Genomic DNA, 22,704 nt, shown 5'->3' on the forward strand with positions numbered 1-22,704 from the left:
ACAAATGCTACTGTCCTTTTCCATTTCAATAATTTGGGTTATAATTGCGTGCGGAGGTGACGGGGAAAATTATCACATTCAACTACTCAACAGGGAAGTCTTGAAATTAAATGGTAATTGATTATTTTTTATCACTTATTTTGGTTTATTTTGGCATAACAACCTGGTTGAACACAATGCTAAGTAAGTGTGATGCTTTCACTGCACCCGAGGGGCTGGCGGTGTGGCCTCCACCGACCAGACTGGCTGTGTGGCCTCCACCGACCAGACTGGTCTGTGTGGCCTCCACCGACCAGACTGGTCTGTGTGGCCTCCACCGACCAGACTGGCTGTGTGGCCGCCACCGACCAGACTGGCTGCATCTCGCGCGGTCTCACCCCCTTTCTGGGAGCTGATTGGTTGGGAGGTTTACGATTGTTGTCTAAGATAGAGTGATTGTTGGTAGCCAATTCAGCCTGGGAGCGCCAGTCGACCCCCAGTCTGGATTCCGTCAGGGCAAGGTCGAGTCCTCCAAGGTCAAGGGTCGAGACCAATTAAGGTGGTATCCGCAGAGGTCAAGCCGGGATCCGTCAAGGTCAAGCCGGGATCCGTCCAGGTCAAGCCGGGATCCGTCAAGGTCAAGCCGGGATCCGTCAAGGTCATGCCGGGATCCGTCAAGGTCAAGCCGGGATCCGTCAAAGGCCATTTAGTTTCCGCTAAAGTCAATTCTTTGTGTTTGGCATATTAAAAATATTCCAAATAAACGTCATATGCTTTGATATTACCCACTCCCCCCCCCCCACTCCTCTCATTTCCCCATGCCTATTCCCCTCCCTTAATCCCTGTTTCCCCCTCCCCTACACCACTCTTGTCCCCATCCTTCCCCTCTATCGACCTCATATTCCTGGAAGATCTTCACTTCAATACCATTACTTAACATTACTCTTTTTATTTTCCCCCACCTCCCACTCCTCTTCCCCTTTCCCTTTTCCCTCTATTACAACTCCTTCCTCCCTCCCTCCTCCTCCTCCAGCTTTCACAACACCTCTCTCATCTTCCCCTCTTTATTCGGCATCATATTTTCTTCTTTTTTCTTGACCTCTTAAGTTCGTCTCACTTTTCCTCCCTCCACTTCCTTCCGTCTCGTCTCTCCCATCCGTCCCTCCCATGCGTATCCTGGGACGGCTGACACCCTGCAGAGGCATCACCAGCACGGCTGACAGCGCTGACACCCACAAAACACGGACGTCAGCCCAGGGGATATCCCGGCGTGGGGCACTTTTATCATCTTCTGCTTGGTGAGGTCCACAGTCACCCAGTCACGTCCCATTTCGTCCCATCCAGCCCTGCCCTATCCCATCCCCCTATCCCACAACTCTCGACCTGTAATACTTCATACCCATCCCCTCTCCCCCCGCCCCGTTTGTTGTGCCTGTAATCCCCTATTGTGGGGGTGGGGAGGGCTAGTATGTGTGTATTTACTATTTGTGCTTGCACGGGCCAGGTATTAGCTCTTGGATCCCGCCTTTCTAACCGCTGGTTGTCTAATGTACTGACTCCCAACCTATTTTCCTCTTTCTCATCTACTATATGTATTTCTCTCTCTCTCTCACACACACACACACACACACACACACACACACACACACACACACACACACACACACACACACACATGGGGGCCTCGTAGCCTGGTGGATAGCGCGCAGGACTCGTAATTCTGTGGCGCGGGTTCGATTCCCGCACGAGGCAGAAACAAATGGGCAAAGTTTCTTTCACCCTAAGTGCCCCTGTTACCTAGCAGTAAATAGGTACCTGGGAGTTAGTCAGCTGTCACGGGCTGCTTACTGGGGTGTGTGTGTGTGTGTGTGGTGTGGGAAAAAAAAAAAAAGTAGTTAGTAAACAGTTGATTGACAGTTGAGAGGCGGGCCGAAAGAGCAAAGCTCAACCCCCGCAAAAACACAACTAGTAAACACACACACATTCCTCACTACCTCCCTCCCTCCCTCTCGTTCTTATCTTCTTAATCTTTCTTTATCTCTCAGTTCTCTATTACTTTTCATTTTTGTCCATGACTCTCATCGCCTTTCCTCTGTTTTCTTTGTCCTTCCCTCTTTCTGACATCCATTTATCTTCTTCTCCCTGTAGCCCCATCATCAATCTCTCCTCGAGTCATTCTCCTTCCTCTCTCTCTCTCTCCCCTATTTCCAATCTTTATCTTCTATTGCACTGTATATTCTCTTTTGTAATTACTTCCTCTCTTTCCTCCCTATCTCTTTTTGTTCCTCTTTCGTGTTGTATCTTCCTCATCACGTCCAGAATTATGATTTTTATTTATTATTCTTTATCTCCTACAATCTTTTCTCTATCCACCATCTACCGTATTTCCTTCACTTTCTCCTTTTCTCTATAATTCCCCCTTTACTTAATTAACCTTTCATTTCTCTTAATCTGTGCTGACTCTAAATTTGCATTTCTCCTAGCACTTTATTACCAACTCCCTCTCCCTCTCCCTCTCTCTTATCTTCCCTCCTTTCTTCCCTCCCTCCCTCTCTCTCATCCCAAGCTCTCAGCTGTCTGGTCCTAACCAAGTGATAATGACACCTGATCTACGACCACTGACGGAGAGGGAGGGAGAGAGGGAGACAGGCACTAGGGGGTGGGATGGAGAGGGGCGAGAGGGAGAGGAGGGAAGAGAGGGGGGGGAGGGAGAAAGAGAAGGAGGGACTCCAACAATCATTTGGTCCATTTACCTCAAGTTACGGCGCGGCAATAGATTTAAAGGAGGACCTCCACGCAAGTGCAAGGGAAAGGGGGAAAGATAGGAAGAGGGAAGTGAGGGAAAGAGAGAAGATGGGAAGGGAAGGAAGTTGTAAACGGTGTGGAAGAGGGGGGAAAGATAGGAAGAGGGAAGTGAGGGGAAAGAGAGAAGATGGGAAGGGAAGGAGGTTGTAAAGGGTGTGGAAGAGAGGGAGAAGGAGAAAATAATCAATAGGTCAAGATGCAACTCACCAGCGTATATTGCCAGGGGTGGGAGAGGGGTGAAGGAGGGAAGGGAGGGGGAGGAGGGAAGGGGGGATGGAAAAGAGGAAAGGGGAACAGGAAGAGTGCCGGGAAGATTGAGTGTCAACAGAGAAAACGAGAAATGATGGAATTTCAGAGATCTTGCGTCATGAGAGAAGAGGCAGTGGATGCTAAAGAGGGAATAGTATAGAGGAGAGAGTGTGGAAGAGAGCTAAAACAAAGGCTGGAAAAAAGAAGGAAAGAGGTGAGGTAACGAGATAGTGAGAGAGAGGAAGGAAGGGAGGGATGAGAGGAAGGAACAGGAGAGAAGGTGGAGTCAGAGGGTGGAGAGATTGATCATACCACATTGTGTGTTAACATCTCCTGTGGGCGGTGAGAGAGGAGAGTCCAGCGCTCACACGCACTCACCCACCAGTCACACAGACACAGAGGGAGAAAGAGAGAGAGAGAGAGAGGTAAAGAGGGGAAGAGAGAGAGAGAAACAGACAGACAGAAACAGAGACAAAGACAGTAATAAAACTGTAACAAAACGACGTTACTGTGAAGTCGTACTTGACATCATATATATATATATATATATATATATATATATATATATATATATATATATATATATATATATATATATATATATATATATAAACGATACAAATATAATAAAAAAGAGCATGAGAAAAAATGATCCAAAGGAGAAATAGAAAAATGGAAAGACTTATTCCAAGTCTTTATATAATTTGACTTTGTGAATGGAGAATAATTCTCGTTTATAAGAGATGAAAACATGTGAAGAGACAAGAAGGGAGAGAGAGAGACGAGAGTGAGGGAGAGGACGGAATGAAGAGATGTAGAAGAGGAGAGAGTGAAGGGACGGGGGGGGGGAAATAAGAAACATTGTCTTAAACAAAGACACAGGACACATGCGGAAGAGGACACGTGCGAAAGGGGAAGAAGAGAAGGGCTGCAGTGGGAAAGGAGAGAGAGAGAGAGAGAGAGAGAGAGAGAGAGAGAGAGAGAGAGAGAGAGAGAGAGAGAGAGAGAGAGAGAGAGAGAGAGAGAGAGAGAGAGAGAGAGAGAGAGAGAGAGAGAGAGAGAGAGAGAGAGAGAGAGAGAGAGAGAGCAGTAAGGGAAAGAGGTGGTGATCAGTGGAGAATATTATTACTGAAGCTGTGCTTGTAGAAGACGGGACGTGACACCACACCTACACCACACCAGTAGACGGGACGTGATCCACACCTACACCACACCAGTAGACGGGACGTGATCCACACCTACACCACACCAGTAGACGGGACGTGATCCACACCTACACCACACCAGTAGACGGGACGTGATCCACACCTACACCACACCAGTAGACGGGACGTGATCCACACCTACACTACACCATTCCACAGAGCTTGTTTTCCGAAACCACCCCATTAGTTTTTCTAGAAACCATTAAATCACCTTAAGCTAACAAACACATCCTAGCCTGACGTTAGACTGTGTTAAGTTAGTATGAGATAGCATAAGTTAGGTTTAGGTGGGTAAGGCTAGGTTAGTTTAGGTAAGGCTAGGTTGAGGTAGGTAAGGCTAGGTTGTGTTGGGCAAGGTTAGATAATGCTTAAAATTAGTTTTGCGAGCCATTTTGTGAGGGATCTGACGAAGCCTCGCTGACACGACTTCTAATCAGCCATATTCTGGTGATGGGTTTATGTTTATAGAGTATTATAAGATTATCTTGTGTGGTCAATACTCGGGCGGTATGAGCATTAATATCCCTATATGGTTATTAAGAGCACTTTACATTAGAGTTGTAAATTGACTGAGAGTGAGAGCGTGAGCAGACTCACATCACCAGGTCTAACAGAATTGTTTTATGTTATTAATATTATTTTGTTTAGGAATTATGAAAAGCTCCTTTGGTCATATCGAAGTCTAGTGAATGACCAACTGTTTGGTCATTCATCTCATAAGAAAGGTGAATGATCAAATGATTGCTGAAGAATGTTTACCTTCAGACAACTCACCCAACTCTCACACGTGGAATGACAAGAAAATGGCGACATTCCTGCCAGTTTTGGACCCAGATTCACGAAAGCACTTACGCAAGTACATACGAACGTGTACATCTTTCCGTAATCTTTGACGGCTTTGGTTACATTTATTAAGCAGTTTACAAGCATGAAAACTTCCCATTCAACTGTTGTTATTGTTATAAACAGCCTCCTGGTGCTTCGGAGTTCATTAACTGTTTAATGATTGGAAACAAAGCCGCCAAAGATTGAGTGCTTTCGTGAATCTGGCCCCAGGACCCATGAACAAGTCCCACCAAGGAGCCGTGGAAGTGTCATTAAGATATGGGAGGAGAGGAGAAAGGAGGTAACTGGAGAAGTAAAAATGAATACCGAGTTTACATACGAACATAAAAATAATGTTCACTACAAAATTCCTAAAAAGCAGGTAAACTGCAAAAGCAGAAAAGGGAAGAAAAACACGAAAATTCAAAATAAAACAGGGCGAACCACGAGACACAAGGAGATAGGAACGGAGGAGATAGAAGGAGAGCACAGAGAGCTAACAGACAAGTCAGGTCACGCTTGTTAAGGTGATTTGAACGCTTAACTGTTTGATTGGAAAACAGCAATTAAGCCTAGACTAAGGTTCATGTTGGGCCCCAGTATAAAGCAGAGTCAACAAGCCCTCGTCTGTGGAGGGCTTGTAGGCTTGAGACAGGAAAGATTATATTGAAATAAGATAAAGCGCTAGAGGCCCCTAACATGACAGAATACAAAGCTCTAGGAGTCCTTAGTAGGAGAGAAAAGCAAGCAAAACTGTGTCAGCAAGTTTAAGATTTCTATTGTTTTGCGTAACGTTAGGAACTCTAATCATCTTAGAACTTAGTCTTCGTGTAAAATAGTCTTTTCTGCCTCTGCCCTCCACATATGCCGTCTTGTTGAATCACCATTCATGCATAAACATGCAACCATCACCAGTCATTAGCACAAATAAACATATTTGGCACTAACAAATCTAGCAATATGGCCACTCCACCAACGCCCACAATATTGAAATGTATTCCTCACCTCAGAATTAGTCCCCACAAACTTAAAATCTCCCCATCATCGGATTAATTCCTACGCAAGGAAATCCCCAGTAGTGCAAACACAAAAATAGACATTTCCCTACTAGAGACAGCAAAAAAAATATTCCACAAAATTATAAACTGCAGATTGGCGAAATTCAGAGAGAAGATCATTTTTTTTACGTCAAGTAACACGGCCTCTTAAACCCCAGAGAATCTCACTCCAACATGGTCCTAATTTATGATATTGTCTTGACAATACAAGGAAAACACAGCGTTGTGATCAAAGACTTATTGAAAGGATATCTTCTTGAGGTTAGATTGAGATGATTTCGGGGCTTTTTAGTGTCCCCGCGGCCCGGTCCTCGACCAGGCCTCCACCCCCAGGAAGTAGCCCGTGACAGCTGACTAACTCCCAGGTACCTATTTTACTGCTAGGTAACAGGAGATGGATGGGGAAGGATGACCAAACAGAGCGAAGAAAGTCTTTTCTTCGTCAGAAAGTTAAGAAAAGACGACGTTTCGGTCCGTCCTGCATCATTATAAGGAAGGACCGAAACATCGTCACTGTCAATTCCTATTTGTAGGTTGGGTTATTTGTTACTATGACCCCGTTATTGTGACTCTTTTGCGAAATAAATTAAAGCAAAAACAGTTTCAAACAACATATTACTCAAACCCCAAGCACATAACCCCCGACAATCATCTAATTCGAGAAACAAATGCAGGTAGAATAATGGGATTTACGGATAACACAACACGGAACGAATATTTACATTAATAACAGGAAGAGCTCACTTTAGTTCAAGCAAGACAATTGTGCAACCTTACTATAAAACACAAATACATTAAAACATTTATAAATCGAGAGGACAGGCTGTATCATGACCCATCTCGTCGCCCATTTCTTTCGCAGATAAACCCATTTCATCCCCCCCCCCCGTACCCTATTCTATCTTATCGTACCTACTACGTGTGAACAAGGTTGGGAACTGAGCAGAGTCACTCACCTCTTTCTCTAAGAGTCCTTAAATTCCTCCCATCTGGCCCATCAGTTCAAGCGTCGTGTAGACCAAGAGAGCAGCGACCTAGGTACAGGTACAATGCAGGTACATACCCCTCTCGGTTTCTCGGATCCATACACTGAAGAATCAAGCTGTCCAGGGCTGTAGTATTCATGCTCGTTGATGAGCACCTACGTGGCCTTGATAACTCTTCAGATGATGATAGTTGCAACATGTGAACCACAGAAAGGAAGAACACAGGCAATAACACAGCGTCGCGACCATCGCATCGTTTGGTTGATATATGGAACATGTTCTCACAACACACTGAGGTTAGCGATCTTTTTGTCAGCAGTCAAATGGGCTCGAGAAATGATTCCAAGTTCACGAAGAGTCTTGCTAATTAACATTAAATCAATTACACGAGAGAGAGAGAGAGAGAGAGAGAGAGAGAGAGAGAGAGAGAGAGAGAGAGAGAGAGAGAGAGAGAGAGAGAGAGAGAGAGAGAGAGAGAGAGAGAGAGAGAGAGAGAGAGAGAGAGAGAGAGAGAGAATGGACAGGGTTTGGACAAATGTGGAGGATTAAGATGTGATCTGAGATAGAGGGCGGCCAGCCATCTATTACAAGGAACATGTGTGTCGGCCAGCCTGAGGGGAGGAGGCAGAGGGAAGTGGGAGAATTCAGGCGGGGGGTGAGAGAGAGAGAGAGAGAGAGAGAATGGTGAAGAGGAAGAGAGGAAAGAGGACATTGGAATGGATGATGATATACAAAAAAATGGGAAGGAAAAAAAAGGAAAGAGAGATTTAAAAAACAGAGTGACAGCCAAAGGCTTGATGTAATATCTGATCAACTGAACATCTGTAATATTATTTTCCAAAGTTGGGAGGAATACAAAACCAGTGTGTAAATGTTGATAATACACACACACACACACACACACACACACACACACACACACACACACACACACACACACGCACACACACACACACACACCCGCACATCTCCAAATAAAGGAAAACAACGTTTCAATCCGTCCTGGACTGAATAAGGTCCTAGGTAATGGTCCACGATGAGTGGGTTGTGTGTCTAATTTTCATCTCCGTTATTGTACATTATCGTCGACTCATCAGTTATTATGCACCAACACATCTCAACGAATGTATATATAATTTATGTGGAATCTTAGGGTATTTGACGTTTTCATATCCCGTCTTTATCATACGTATATCATTCCTTTTTCCATCATGTCTTTCTGCACTCTTTGCTTCTCCATCTCTCTCTCTCCTCGCTTTACACTCCAATCTTCCTTTCATCTACTCCTCCTCTCTTTCTCTTTCTCATCTCCTGTATTTTTTTCTCACTTATTTCTGAAATATTTTCTCTGCTTCATCTGTTGCTTCCCTCTTCATTTGTTTTGTTGTTTAAGATTTAGCTACTCAGGACGAAGTGTCCATGTAGCACGGGCTATGGCGAGCCCGTAAGGGGTCCCGTACTCCCTCTTCACATTTTTTTTGTGCTTTATATCTCTCCATATTTCGTCTCTCTTAATTTGTCTACGTCGATCACCTCTTCCCTTCATCTGTCTCTCTCTCTCTCACTCCCTCATCCATTCCTCCCTATCCCTCTCTCCCATTATATTTCCCCCCCCATCTTTCGTCTACTTTCCATCCTTCCATATTCTCCTCCATCATCTATTCCCCCACTCTTCCCTTATTATATTATTATATTATCCTTTCATCTAATTAGTCCTAATTTTTAACAGAAACGACTCTTCCGTTAAAAAAAAAACCTATCAACTAATAGTTGATCTTACACAAGATGCAACCCACAACAGTTGCCTCACTCCCCGGTGCCTATTTACTGCAAGAACCACAGCACACAGCCCCACCGAGAGGGCCAGCAAGTAAGCCACGGGCGAAAAAGAAAGCGAGCAACACCATCTAGAGAAAGCAAGCACAAGTATCTAGGAGAAAGCGAGCCCAACCTCCTAGAGAAAGGGAACACAACCTCCTAGAGAAAGGGACCAGAACCTCCTAGAGAAAGGGAACACAACCTCCTAGAGAAAGCGAGCACAACCTCCTAGAGAAAGCGAGCACAACCTCCTAGAGAAAGGGAGCAGAACCTCCTAGAGAAAGCGAGCACAACCTCCTAGAGAAAGGGAGCAGAACCGCCTAGAGAAAGGGAACACAACCTCCTAGAGAAAGCGAGCACAACCTCCTAGAGAAAGCGAGCACAACCTCCTAGAGAAAGCGAGCCCAACCTCCTAGAGAAAGCGAGCACAACCTCCTAGAGAAAGCGAGCACAACCTCCTAGAGAAAGCGAGCCCAACCTCCTAGAGAAAGCGAGCACAACCTCCTAGGGAAAGCGAGCACAACCTCCTAGAGAAAGCGAGCACAACCTCCTAGAGAAAGCGAGCACAACCTCCTAGAGAAAGCGAGCACAACCTCCTAGAGAAAGCGAGCACAACCTCCTAGAGAAAGCGAGCACAACCTCCTAGAGAAAGCGAGCACAACCTCCTAGAGAAAGCGAGCACAACCTCCTAGAGAAAGCGAGCCCAACCTCCTAGAGAAAGCGAGCACAACCTCCTAGGGAAAGCGAGCACAACCTCCTAGAGAAAGCGAGCACAACCTCCTAGAGAAAGGGAGAAGAACCTCCTAGAGAAAGCGAGCACAAGCATCTAGGAGAAAGTATATCAGCTATCAGGTGAGGAGCTCCAGCAGGAACTCTGTCAACCCTGTTTGTTCTCCCCTCAGAAAACATTGTCAACGTGATATGATGATGATCACTTGTGTCGCCTGAGGGTAGGGGAGAGGGTAGGAGTGAGGGAGAGAGAGAGGAGAGAGTGAGGGAGAGAGAGGAGAGAGAGTGAGGGAAAGGGTAACAGAGAGGGGTGAGGAAGAGGGAAAAGAGGAAGGAAATGAAGGTGATCGAAGGAAAATTTTGAGATAGATACAATGAGTAAAGGAAAGATGATGGAAGAATGATTAAATAAGGAGGAAAAAAAAGAGGGAAATTCAAAATGAATCACGAGACGATATATAGATGGAGCAAACGATAGCCGTCAACACTGCAAGATATCAAATAGTATTACACCTTACCCTCCCCCTACCCCCACTCCCATTACCCCATCCACTCCCCCTTACATCTTGTCACAACACTTTCATGCAGAACCGGACGGCACTTATAACACAAGACGGTCAGCCAATACCCATTCATTTATCGCCAGCCCTTCCCTTTTAATATATCCCCCACAGTAAATCATTTTTACGATAGAGTCCACTGATCTCACAAGAGCTCCGACCCCACAGATGGCAGAGCCCGGCTCGGAAGAAGATAGAGTTTGATGTAACAGCTGTGAGTTTGTGAGTTTGTGAGTTATGAGTTATGAGTTATGAGTTGTGAGTTGTGAGTTGTGAGTTGTGAGTTGTGAGTTGTGAGTTGTGAGTTGTGAGTTGTGAGTTGTGAGTTGTGAGTTGTGAGTTGTGAGTTATGAGTTGTGAGTTGTGAGTTGTGAGTTGTGAGTTGTGAGTTATGAGTTGTGAGTTATGAGTAGTGAGTTTGTGAGTTATGAGTTATGAGTTATGAGTTATGAGTTGTGAGTTTGTGAGTTTGTGAGTTTGTGAGTTTGTGAGTTTGTAAAATATCTGATCGGAAGGTTCTTCCTTTGTCTTATTGGACATTTAATTGTAAGAATGGAGGGAGGGAGGGAGGAAGAGAGATGTAGGAGGGAATTAGGAAGAGAGAGAAAGAAGATGGGAAGGAAGATAGAAGAGGATGTGGAGAGTAAGGAAGAATGGAGATACAATAAAAATAGACATAAAAATGGAGAGAAACGCGGTAAGAGAAAACCGGTTGTGACAAGAGGGCAGCAAGGATGAGGTAAACAGGGCAGACTGATAAAGACGGGAGACAGAGGGAAGTGTGTAAGCGGAGACGGCGCGAAGAAGGGGGATGAAGGGAGCGAAGCTCGCAAATAGATTAAGAGGGAGAAGGCGAGAAATTACGAGGGGAAGAAAGGGAAGGAGAAGAAAAGATGCTGTGAAGATGGAGAAACTAGATGATGAGAGAGAGAGAGAGAGAGAGAGAGAGAGAGAGAGAGAGAGAGAGAGAGAGAGAGAGAGAGAGAGAGAGAGAGAGAGAGAGAGAGAGAGAGAGAGAGAGAGAGAGAGGGGGAGGGACAGAGGGACAGAGGGACAGAGAGACAGACAGACAGACAGAGAGATACAGAGAGCCAACAAACAAAGCCTCGTCATAATAGCCTCCTGTTGACCCTAATATTGCTCAACACGACGACCTCATATCAGTTGATTGCAATATTAACACGACCGATCAGCTGATCAAAATAACAACATAGCAGCCGCTCCACTGCTATTTGGAGTCCATTAGAGTTGTTGTTTTAAGTGTTTTGAAGGGATTTAAAGTGCGAGGAACTAGACACACGCGGCAGAAATTCCCGCTTAGTGTATTACCGAGAGGAAAGGTGAGTAAACAGGGCACTTTGGAGACTTTTAAGAGGGGGAGGGAGAGGAGAGATAATGGGGGAGGGTGAGGAGAGATAATGGGGGAGAGAGAGGAGAGATACTGGTGGAGGGAGGAGATAATGGGGGAGGGGGGAGATAATGGGGGAGGAGAGACAAAGGGGACATAATGATGGAGGATGAGGGAAGGGGGTATATAATGGTGAAGGGGAGTTAAGGTGGGAAGATAATGGTGGAGGGTAAGGTAGGGGTGGTATGCAAGGAAGGGTGTCGACCATTGTGGGGAGAATCAAGGGAGACAGTGACGATGTTTCGGTCCTTCCTTATAATGGTGCAGGACGGACCGAAACGTCGGCTTTTCTTAACTTTCTGACGAAGAAAAGACCTTCTTCACTCTCTGTTTGGTCATCCTTCCCCATCCATCCCCTGTTACCTAGCAGTAAAATAGGTACCTGGGTGTTAGTCAGCTGTCACGGGCTGCTTCCTGGGGGTGGAGGCCTGGTCGAGGACCGGGCCGCGGGGACACTAAAGCCCCGAAATCATCTCAAGATAACCTCAAGATCTCAAGATAACCTCATTTTAACTTCTGAGGTGGTCGTTAAAATGAGGTTAAAATTGATGAGTGAACGCTAAGCTAGTGAGACTATATAAAACACTTGGAAGGGGTTTTTACAGGATAGGAACTGGGATAAGACGGAGTTAAGGAACGTCGCCCAAATGCTTAGACCATCGGGGAATCGAACACTGACCCCGCAAGGAGCGAGGCCGTCCCTCTACCGGCCATGCTACGTGGTAGGATAACACAAAATCTATACCGTTTTCGGTAAACATTTAATATCTTATAGTAAAGAAAGTGATATAACTGTCCTCTCGCTTGGCTAATTAATTTAAATGTAACTCAGCCTTGTGTCCCAAGGGTCATCACCAGCACTGGGATCTCTTAAGGCTGTTGTAGCCTCGACTCCAAGGATAAAGATAAAGATAAAGATAAAGATAAAGATAAAGATAAAGATACCTTTATCCATAATTAAGTCAAATATTTACAACCTTCTTGAGGTTATCTTCAGATGATTTCGGGGCTTTTTAGTGTCCCCGCGGCCCGGTCCTCGACCAAGCCTCCACCCCCAGGAAGCAGCCCGTGACAGCTGACTAACACCCAGGTACCTATTTTACTGCTAGGTAACAGGGGCATAGGATGAAAGAAACTCTGCCCATTGTTTCTCGCCGGCGCCTGGGATCGAACCCAGGACCACAGGATCACAAATCCAGCGTGCTGTCCGCTCGGCCGACCGGATCCCACTTTCCCAACTGATCAACGCCACAACATACAACGTTACTAAAATATACAAAAATACAACAGCAAAAGCCTCCTTTATTAGCGAAATATTAAACTATAATTGTCTACAGGGAAAACTACTTTTAAAATACACTTCTAAAAGGTTAAAATTGTACATGTTTCGACGCAGATTCTCCGGAACTCCACCACAATGATGACAAGGTCTACAGTCATGACATGGGCGACAAGATATAGTCCGCTTTGAGTAACAACGATATCCGGACACCTGTGATGGCCATGTGGGAGACTATCCGAACACCTGTGATGGCCATGTGGGTGACTATCCGGGCACCTGTGATGGCCATGTGAGAGACTATCCGAACACCTGTGATGGCCATGTGGGAGACTATCCGAACACCTGTGATGGCCATGTGGGAGACTATCCGGACACCTGTGATGGCCATGTGGGAGACTATCCGAACACCTGTGATGGCCATGTGGGAGACTATCCGAACACGTGTGATGGCCATGTGAGAGACTATCCGAACACCTGTGATGGCCATGTGAGAGACTATCCGGACACCTGTGATGGCCATGTGAGAGACTATCCGGACACCTGTGATGGCCATGTGAGAGACTATCCGAACACCTGTGATGGCCATGTGAGAGACTATCCGAACACCTGTGGAAGACTAGGTGAAAGGGACAGGAAGAACTGTCTCCTCCTAAATCAGACAGTACCTTTTGCGCTATCTTTTATCTACTCCAGTACTACCACAGAGACTTGTTCCTTCTTCACAAGGTGGTGGTCGGAGTGTAGCTCTTGGTCCGTTGTCACACTACAGCGGATGCCGGCTACGAGTGACTTCTCATCTACCGGCCAGGTGCTCCGGGCAGTGATAACTGGTCGCCCAAGAAGGTATCCTAAGGACTGACTGAATAGGCGACTCTGATCCCCCGATTACACCTGTGAATCAGATGCAGGTGGGCTTCAGGTCCGATCCCCTTGTCCAATACCGCTAAGTCGAGTTCTCCCGTGTTGGATCCTTTGATGTGGGTCCAATGTCGATATATAAGGACGTCAGGCTGTCGCTGATGTGATTGGCTGCCACATACGAATACTGAGCACACATTGAGCTGCTAAAGACTCGCTTCGACCAGTGATGGCCTTTGAGGAACAGGCCTACCCTCGCTCTGATTGGCTAGTGCCCCATCTATCACTGGATGTAACAATCAACTGTCATGAAAGAATAAGCTTCCAGAATACCTCCAACCACTTGGGCTGGACGGTAGAGCGACGGTCTCGCTTCATGCAGGTCGGGGTTCAATCCCCGACCGTCCAAGTGGTTGGGCACCATTCCTTCCCCCCCACCGTCTCATCCCAAATCCTTATCTTGACCCCTTCCCAGTGCTATATAGTCGTAATGACTTGGTGCTTTCCCTGATAATTCCCTTCCCTTCCAGAATACCTGGAAAAAAGTTCCAAGTGATTTCTAGAACAAAATTGCTTAATAATGTCTGGATTAAAGCAAGAGCCGAGTATTAATCAACGAGGAACTGAGATTAGTACAGACATAAATCCTTGTGAGACGAGAGATGAGGAGCCAAGAGTGTGAGATACCGTGAGACAAGAGACGGGCCAACACGGAGATTAGACGGGCGTGACAGATAAGCTAGAGAGAGACAACCACGAGACAGCGCTGAGCGACGGGGTGACAGGAAGACACATGACGATAAAGAGCTTATGAGAATGCAGACGAGGAGTCACAATAACGTGGCTGAAGTATGTAGACCAAACCACACACTAGAAGGTGAAGGGACGACGACGTTTCGGTCCGTCCTGGACCATTCCCAAGTAAACTGTCGATGGTTCAGGACGGACCGAAACGTCGTCGTCCCTTCACCGTCTAGTGTGTGGTTTGGTCTACAGCTTATGAGAATTATTCTATTCTCACAGCCTGTAATGAGACTGAGCTTCCTTGACGCGCATGCTCTCGTGAGTGTGCGTGCGTGCGTCCGCGCGTGTGCGTGCGCGTTCAAGCATACCTTCCGGTCCACAAGTTCGATCCAGTACGGACCGAACAAACACAACACAGCTACACCACACAAACAATAAACAAATGATATAAAACAACAAGGAAAATCACAGCACTGGAAGAACAATAATTAGCAATAAAGTTCAGAGAAAGGACTAAGTAAAGATAAATTAGCAGGAACGAAGATTAATGAGATAGAGAAGTAAAGAAGACAAGAGAGGGAGACCAAAGGTTAACAGGTAATTAAGAACAGGAAGTGATAAAAAAGGTGTAAATAGACAAGAAGGAAAAAATAAATGGTAATGAAGAGGTGAACCAAAAAGAGGGGAAGACGAGGAGAAATAAAAGAAGTGAATTGAATTAGGGAGAGAGAGAGGGGACGTGAACACAGGTGAGAGAAGGTGAACACAGGTGAGAAGAAATGAACACAGGTGAACACAGGTGAGGGATAGGAAATACTAGAACTAAGGGTGATGAAGAGTGCGGAGAGGAGAAAGAATGTGATCGCTAAAGCAAGGAGATGTGAGGGAAGATAAAGAGAGAGAGAGAGAGAGAGAAAGAGAGAGAGAGAGAGAGAGAGAGAGAGAGAGAGAGAGAGAGAGAGAGAGAGAGAGAGAGAGAGAGAGAGAGAGAGAAAGAGAGAGAGAGAGAGAAAGAGAGAGAGAGAGAGAAAGAGAGAGAGAGAGAGAGAGAGAGAGAGAGAGAGAGAGAGAGAGAGAGAGAGAGAGAGAGAGAGAGAGAGAGAGAGAGAGAGAGAGAGAGAGAGAGAGAGAGAGAGAGAGAGAGAGAGAGAGAGAGAGACAGACAGACTCCCCCCCACCCCCCCACCACCAGGCCAACTACTGACCCTCCCCAGGATGCAACCCACAACAGTTGCTTAACTCCCAGCTACATATTTTACTGATGGGTAAACAGAGGTATCAAGTGAAAGGAAACGTGCGAAAACGTTTCCGTTCTGCCTGGTAACTTAATTCAGAACGCCCTATTGTGCATAGAGGACGTAGACCACTGTGCTACAAAATCTAACTGGATGCCCATCTTCACATGCAAGGCTGGACTTACCAGGCAGGGTTGGACTTACCAGGCAGGGCTGGACTTACCAGGCAGGACTGGACTTGAACAATTAACATGTAATGATGTATGAGTTTCCCTCCCTCCTCCATCACATTTTCTCCCTCTATTTTCCCCTAAACCTCCTCGTTACGTGAATTCCTCCAGGTCTTACTTCATCAAATCTTACTCTTCCTATACCAATTCTTTCTCCTCCATCCTACTCCTTAATCTTCTCCTCCTCTTCCTCCTGCTCCTGGTGCCCTGATCACCGCCCTACCTCCATAATCCCCTGGTGTTACCCAGTATTTAATTAACATGTTGAGGATTACTTCACAGCTACACCCAAAATATTCACGAAACATTTCCAAAGGAATTTTCATCTCCAGCGATCAGCCTTGTCAAAGTTTAATTAGGACAGTTAAATCCAACACCAAGATTAATATTAACTGTCTTGTGTTAACTTGTCGAGGGGGGAAGGGGGAGGGGGTTAATTCGTTAGCTTCTTGGTACGTTAGTAATGATTTTTGGGTGATGAAATTTTGGCCAGGAAGAGGGAGAGGGGGGGGGGGAGGTGTTGTGTGTGGTGGGTAATAAATGGAGAGATGCTTCAATTCACTGAATACTAGTAACCGGCGGTGCCCGGGTCGTCGCAAAAAGGATGAGCCAATAGACTGTTGGGAGCCTGGGTCAACCCACACACCGAAAACATTCCGCCAGGGGTCGACTCCCCCCCCCCCCCCCCCTCAACCCGTTCTACTGTGTATGGCAGCCGAACCCCTTTTTAATTAGAAGAATGAGGACGATCCCAACTTGCCCATGTTGGTACATACCCTTCATTAATCACTGTGCAAAGTTAGGAAAGTCTGGTACCGAGAATCTAACCCCAGCCTTGGCCAGACAGACACACTCTATCCTATATACCTGATGCATTAAGGTGTTGCATGTAAGGTAGTTTAGGGTTATCTTGAGTCTCTTGAGATGATTTCGGGCTTTAGTGTCCCCGCGGCCCGGTCCTCGACCAGGCCTCCACCCCCAGGAACCAGCCCGTGACAGCTGACTAACTCCCAGGTACCTATTTAATGCTAGGTAACAGGAGCATCAGGGTGAAAGAAACTCTGCCCCATCGTTTCTCGCCGGCGCCCGGGATCGAACCCGGGACCACAGGATCACGCGTCCAGTGTTCTGTCCGCTCAGCCACCTCCCTCAGGGTGGTCAAGATTGATGTATCATCACGTGACATGGTTGCATGTTAACCAAACAAAAACAGACTTAGTGTTTATGTTTGGTTGTAAGTAATAATGATAACTGCGCCGACAAAAAACGACGACAACTTGTTATTATAATGAAAAAGCAGAAATTAACTCTCAAATTCATGATTTAATTATAACAATTGGAAACAGAATAATTCCCGATCTAAACCCGTTTATAATGAAAGCAAAAACCCGTGAATACACACACACACACACACACACAAACACACACTCACACACTCACACACTCACACACTCACACACACACACACACACACACAAACACACACTCACACACACACACACACACACACACACACACACACACACACACACACACACACACACACACACACACACACACTCACACACACACACACACACTCACACACACACACTCACACACTCACACACTCACACACTCACACACACACACACACACACACACACACACACACACACTCACTCACACACACACACACACACACACACTCACACACCCTAGGGAGCACCAAGGAGGCCTCACTCCCCCAGAGCCCTAAGCCATACCAAGCACCAACTCCCTAACACCGTGCGACAGCTTCCCCGCCGGTCAGGGAAGCCAGTCACTCTGCCATGGGAGGAACAATCAGACTCTACCGATCCGGTGCCCCGGGAGACGGGGAAGAGTGCACAGAGATGGACAGGAGGTAGACAGGGTGAGGCGTCTTGGGGGTACGACAGATGTCTCTCACAGTGAGGGGTGAGGTAGCGGACGGTTCACCTGGGGGTAGGATAGAGGATGGGAAGGGTACGCTAGGTAAGGGGAAGGGTACGATAGGTAAGGGAAGGGTACGCTAGGTAAAGACCAAAAGTGAGTGATCTGATAGGGAGAAGATGAGGTGAGGGAAAGTGCGGCAAGGGTAGAAAAAGTGAAGCAAGAGGGAAGGTGAGATTAGAAGAAGGATAATTAGGGAAAATGAGGTGAATAAGATGGTGGAATACGAGGTGAGGGAGAGTGAGAATGAAACGAATTAAAATTTATTAAGGTAAAAATAATACGATATTATCTATAAAGCCGAGTAAAAACAGCTTTAAACGTTCGTAAATGAAGTAATAACATCTAATTACATCTGGGATTATGTTCCCAACCAACTCATGGAACCCCCTGACGCCATGTTGCACAACCTGCCTATGATGTCCAGCTTCCTCCCTCCTGTATTCCCTACCCTTAAGAATGTGGTTCTATATATAGTGTGTTACTGAATATGACAAAGGGTTACATCACTGATTTAAGGACGAATCTTCTCTGTATTTCTTGTGTATATATACTTAACTAATTGTGCATGTGTGGGGGGTTGAGCTTTGGCTCTCTGGTCTCGCCTCTCAACTGTCAATCAACTGGTGTACAGGTTTCTGAGCCTATTGGGCTCAATCATATCTACATTTGAAACCGAGTATGGAGTCAGTCTCCACCACATCACTACTTAATGCATTCCATTTATTAATTACGCTGACACTGAAAACGTTCTTTCTAATGTCTCTGTGGCTCATTTGCGTGTGCCATACGTGTTAAATAATCCGTCCCTGTCTACCCTGTCAACTCCCCTGAGAATTTTGTATGTGGTGATCATGTCTCCCCGAGCTCTTCTGTCTTCCAGCGACGTGAGGTGCAATTCAGGCAGCCTTTCCTCGTAATTCATGCCTCTTAGTTCTGGAATTAGTCTAATGGCATACCTTTGAATCTTTTCCAGCTTCGTCTTTTGCTTGACAAAGTATGGACTCCATGCTGGAGCTGCATACTCCAGGATTGGTCTTACATATGTGGTATACCATATTACAAATGATTCCTTACACAAATTTCTAAAGGTAGTTCTGATGCTAGTTAACCATACATACGCCGCTAATGATATTCTTTTGATGTGAGCTTCAGGAGACAGGTTATCTGAGATGATATCACCTTCTAGATCTTTATCTCTCGTCAGTTTCGTGTATAATTCGTGCATAATTATCGTATATGTATTAAATCATGCATGTATCTGTATGAATATTCATTAATATACATAAACATACACATGCACGTAGCAGCTGGCGTACACAACCTGTGGCAGCTTCACTACAGGACAAACATTTTTCACCTGGACCCCGATATTTACCTGTTGTGTCATTGGATTACTTTTATTGAATTGGGCCACTGATAATGAATTTGGTCCACCTGGTAATTGTGTTGAGGGAGGCTGACAACGCCGCTCCCACCATTGTCACTAGAAGCCCAACAACACATCGCCCAAATAATTATATGTGCGTTCATTTTTATTTATGTTTTAATAATGCTGGCTTCACCACCTCTGCCACCACCACCACGACCACCATCACCACCACCATCACCACCACTACCACCATCACTTCCATCAATGCTATACCCACCAGCTCTACCACCACCATCATTGCCTACCATCAATGCTATACCCACTAGCTCTACCACCACCATCAATGCTGTACCCACTAGTTCTACCACCACCATCATTGCCTACCATCAATGCTATACCCACTAGCACTACCACCACCATCAATGCTATACCCACTAGCACTACCACCACCATCAATGCTATACCCACTAGTTCTACCACCACCATCATTGCCTACCATCAATGCTATACCCACTAGCACTACCACCACCATCAATGCTATACCCACTAGCTCTACCACCACCATCAATGCTATACCCACTAGTTCTACCACCACCATCATTGCCTACCATCAATGCTATACCCACTAGCACTACCACCACCATCAATGCCTACCATCAATGCTATACCCACTAGGTCTACCACCGCCATCAATGCATACCTCATCACTCCAGCAACCAGCATCACTATCATCACCTGCGTCACCACTATCACCATCAATGTCCCTCTCATACACACCATCACCATCATAACTTGTCGATCGATTCTCAATGCTATATAAAATACATTTATTATTTCCTCTCTTAATGCATTAATGGGAGACTGTTGTATTTTAGGATGTATAATGAAAAACAGCCGTTGTCTGCTGGAAGGACATTTCAATAGCTCTTTTTCGTGCACTAATTCCAGTATATTGTGAAGAAATTATAATGTTTGTATGGGTCGTTATCGCAGCTTTTGCCCCGACCGACCCGTGACGAAGGTGAAATATTGCTGTTGTATAAATGTCCAAATTATTCTCCGAAATTTATGTTAATGATTCTGTGATGTAAATCTGACCGCGAGTTCCAGATATATAAGTAAAAAATTTGTCTCGCATTTTCCACAGTTTCACACACACACACACACTATATATATATATATATATATATATATATATATATATATATATATATATATACTGTATTGCGACGGGACGCAATCCACAACAGTTGCCTAACTCCCTGAAGTCACACACAAATATATACGTTTTCTATGCATCAGACTCAATGGGTTAGGTGAGCTACTTGGGTTCGTACGTTGGACTAAAATGTTGGACTAACCTCTCTGCTTAGGCGAAACAGTTGCATTTTTTTTACGAAGTAACAAATCGAGAGAGCGAGGTTGCTTAAAACGAGACTCGATTTAATAGAGTCAAGACGTTAAAAAGAAGTCTTTGGATGCTGTTAAAGGAGGTCAGAAGATGGAGAAGAAGTATCCCATGCTATTAGAGGGATTGAGAACGCCAATAAGAGGCCTTAGGTACTGTTAATACTAGTTTCGTGCACCTGGAGCTCTGAGAGCTCAACCCTAATCCATCGAGGAGCAGCGAAACCCTTCAGAACATCTGATCTACGGGTTCCAATTACCTTTTGGAGCCTGGAAGGAGTCGACGGGCATAGCTAAGAGGGGAAAGGTTGGGGAGTAGAAAGGGGAGATGAGGGGGGAGGATGGAAGTGGGGATGGCGGAATGGATCGTGGGTAGATGACAATTTGGGGAAAGGAGGGAATAGGACGAAGGTAAGGAAGTAGGTAAGATAGAGGGAAAAAGGGGAAGGGGGAGTTAAGGGGAAGGGGGGGAAAGAGGGCTTATTAGGTAGGGTAAGTTAGTAAGGGAACTGAACTATTTAGTATATTAGTCAAACATCTCCCAAGAAGTTAGTGTTGACTTTCGCAAGTTTTTTGACGAAAGGCATTTGTGACCACACACACACACACACACACACACACACACACACACACACACACACACACACACACACACACACACACACACACACACACACACACACACACACACACACAAACACACGACCATGAAACACACAGGAGCGTGCGCGAGAGCATACACAAATCCCAAAGGCACGGCATTTCAAAATAGGTACAACAACCTACTGAGCAACAGAAAACGAGCGATACGACTCGAAAATAGGTAGAAAACAGGTAGAAAATAGGGCGAATAGCACATGGAAATCTACCTCACCAAACTACCCCAGCACCGGAAGCTAACTAATTATCCCGTTCTCTCGCTCTGCCACTCCGTAAAAAATGCAACTGTTTAGCCTGAGCAGAAACGTACGAACCTAAGCAACCCACCTACCCTAATGGGGCCGATGCACAGAAAACGGTAATAATACAGTGCTTTAATTTTTTTACGAATATGACGCAGTTTTAACCGGATTGGTCGATTCCGTAATAAATGTGACTATTTAGGTAAGAGAACAGATTGTACTAATATCATACCATCACCAGCACCGAGTTCGATTCCCCACACACATTCCTGAACATGTGTGTAAATATACCTATGTAAATAGGAATATTTGCAAATTTCTATTTACATAGGAAAATGAAAATCAAATATCTTAATCCTGTTTACTATTTCCAAAGTGCTGGATCATCCTGGTTCTGCATGGGATTGTAGCTCCCTCCCTACTCCCTACGGGACGCCTTACCCTTCCTGTCTCTTGTCCTGCAAACATTTCCTCCAATCCCTACCTCACCCCCTTCCAATCTATCTATTTCATTCCCAAAATCACTAATCCAGCTCTCACTTGTTGCCTAGTTGCCTGGCTGGCTGGCTGGCTGGCTGGCTGGCTGACTGGTTGGCTGGCTGGCTGGCTGGCTGGCTGGCTGACTGGCTGCCTGGCTGGCTGCCTGCCTGGCTGGCTGCCTGCCTGGCTGGCTGCCTGTCTGCCTGCCTGCCTGGCTGGCTGCCTGTCTACCTGCCTGGCTGTTTGCCTGGCTGCCTGCCTGCCTGCCTGCCTGGCTGGCTGGCTGGGTGGCTGGCTGCCTGCCTGCCTGCTTGTCAGCCTGCCTGCTTGCCAGCCTCTCTGCCAGCCTGCTTGCCAGCCTACCTGCCAACCTGCCAGCCAGCCTGCCAGCCTGCCTGCCAACCTGCCAGCCAGCCTGCCTGCCAACCTGCCTGCCAGCCTCCTCGTCTTCTCTTGCCCTCCACCATTCCTGTTAACGGGGTAAACTCCGATATTTTTTCTCCAAACAGGGAATAAAAACGGCAACTACAATGCCCGCTGTAAAATGCAACGGCTAATTGAGGGGGAAAAAACACACCAACCAGAAGGGAGGATGTCCGACCCCTTTGTATTCTACCCC

Source organism: Procambarus clarkii, chromosome 58, assembly GCF_040958095.1.
Source record: "Procambarus clarkii isolate CNS0578487 chromosome 58, FALCON_Pclarkii_2.0, whole genome shotgun sequence".
Lineage (NCBI taxonomy): Eukaryota > Metazoa > Arthropoda > Malacostraca > Decapoda > Cambaridae > Procambarus > Procambarus clarkii.